Raw genomic sequence first — 2,460 nt, 5'->3', positions numbered from 1 at the left:
AACTTCCTGTGGTGTATGGATTGCATCTTGGGAAATTTGAGATTTGGGGCTAATATCCACTTGTCATTGAGTGCATACAAAGTGTGTTTTTCTGTGATTGGGTTACCTCACTCAGGATGATATTTTCTAGTTCATTCCATTTGCCTATGAATTTCATGATTCCATGGTTTTCATAGGAAGATCTGCAATAGAAAATGCTCCTATATAGCCAAGATATTTAAAATTGTTTGATTTCCCTTCCCATTACTCTATTGAAAGCTTCTGGTCTAATCCCACATAGCAAGTCAGTCAGTCTTCATTGTAACAGGTCAGGACTGACCTTGACCCCCTTTCCTCCTTATTCTTTTTGTTTCTGGGCACTTTCTCTTGTACCATAAATGCCTTTTGCGGATCCAGAGACTCTCCTTTGTGAATAACTGGCCCTACCATGGGGAGGAGCATCCCCAAAACCTCTGGATGGAGCAGCACCTTTTGTTCCTCTATGATCCCTTCCTATAGCTCCAACTTGAAACTCTTCATAATCATAGTATAGATCTTCCTATACACTATGATAGTTATAGTAACCACAGCCATAATGATCATAATTATTTTATATCCATAATAATCTGGAGGATACCCATAGCCACTTTTACTTCCATGCCCTTGACCTCTTGTTGGGGAAGGATCATATACAAGGACCCATAATAGTAGTAATTGTCATACATTTGATTCTTTGCTATTTGCCTATGAGCTGAGTGATCTCATAACTCAGCAAAAACAAGTTCAATATTTTTGTCTCTCCAAGTATTTAGCATTCATTTCTTCCATAGCCTTGACAACACTGTCTTGTGCTTCAAAATGTCTGAAAGCATAATGTTTTAGCTTTTTCACTTGTTCCAGTTCCCCAAACTGAATAAACAGTGTTTCTAAAATTTCTTCTGTTACATTATTGGCAAGATAGCCTACTAACAGCACTTTTACCTTTGCTATAACTTCAGCGTAGACAATAGAACCAGCCCATTCAACAGTCCCCACATTCTCCCAGACTTTGGCTTTATCACTCATTAACATGCACTTTGTCTTGGCAGCTATTTTGCAATCTTCATATTGAAGAAAGCAAAAGCCTCTTTTTTTTTCTTGTCATCTAGTTGGGAATGTAAAATGAGGGCTGTGAGACCCTGGATTGCTTTACTAAACTCTTCAAGAATATGTTTCTTGGTTTTACTCTTGAAAACGGAGCCCCCCCCCCCCATTGTTGTCAACTGACATGTAGACAGCAATGTGCTTTCCAGAATGGATTTCATGATACAGTTTAACAGCCTCTTTTGATTCTTTTGTACAAAAAGTGATAAACACATAACCTCCGTTGAGGCCAGTGAGGAGACCCACTATTAAACGAAGATCTCATACAGGTTCAGCTTTCTAAAATTATGGAACAGGCTCGTCCTCAAACAGATCTCTAGGAATCTTCCCCACAAATACTTGAGTGCCAGCAGAAGTGCTGCTGACCTGAATAAATGGAAGTTGAAGGTGGTCCCCTATACTTCCTCTGTCCTGGAATCACATCAGGTGTGTACCCTGTTCTACACAAGAGTGACTTAATCTTTGCCTCATCTGGTCCTTTACTAGAGTCCACTACTTTGGTTTCTGTTTCTCTCTGTGCTTATAAGTCTTCATGACTTCACATAAAAAGGGCACGAGAGAGATCACAGTCTTTAAAATGTTGAAGCACTGTCAATGTACTATCTTCATTGAACTCTTTTTAAAGCTTTGATAGCTTTTTCATCTAAATCACTATGTGCAACTAGCCCAGCAACATAAAATTCATCTAGTTTTTCAGCAACTTTTTGTGATAATTAAGCATCAAAAAGTGTCTGAAAATTTTGTGGATGGATAAGTGCAGAAGTAGTATCCATGGGCTCTTCAGTATCATTTCCATTAACATGTTCTGTAGCTATGTTTTCAGGATTTCTGCAGGGCTGTAGTTAAGTAGTCTTGTCCTATGGTGTTGGGTGGTGGGGAAGGCATGCTTACTGCTCTCTGTGTCTAGGACAATTGAGAGTGTTGTAAAATGGGAGCAGAAGCTCATACTGTTGATAGCAAACTACTCATGCAATATCTTATCTGTAATCACCCATAAAATCAAAGTTAAAAATGAGATCACATACTTCCAACATATAATGGCATAGGATATATATAACTGTAGCAATAATTTTTGACATTTTGGTTTCTTTAAAATACCCAGATATATTATAAGAATATGTTTTCATTTTAATTCAAGATGTGGGATATGGGATTGCTTCAGAATGCCCATAAGAGCTATCTATGATTTGATTTGTGCTCTAGCAGGGGTGTGATTTTGCCAGCAACATATAGTTACTGTGATTGTGTGATGTTTTGAATTCTGGGGACTTTTCGGAGGACATATAAATGCTAGAAACCTTAGAGACAAGGTTAGTGGTTGGTTGTTGCTGTTGGTAC

General features: G+C 38.3%; 1 pseudogene; it reads right to left on the bottom strand.

Moving 5' to 3' along the window:
- Positions 1-295: 295 nt before the first annotated feature.
- On the bottom strand, positions 296-1,986 carry Syncrip-ps1 (synaptotagmin binding, cytoplasmic RNA interacting protein, pseudogene 1; annotated as a pseudogene).
- Between the last annotated feature and the right edge of the window lie 474 nt (positions 1,987-2,460).

Source organism: Rattus norvegicus, chromosome 11, assembly GCF_021556685.1.
Source record: "Rattus norvegicus strain SHRSP/BbbUtx chromosome 11, alternate assembly SHRSP_T2T, whole genome shotgun sequence".
In the NCBI taxonomy this organism is placed as follows: Eukaryota; Metazoa; Chordata; class Mammalia; order Rodentia; family Muridae; genus Rattus; species Rattus norvegicus.
This window is presented reverse-complemented; position numbering and strand designations above follow the sequence as displayed.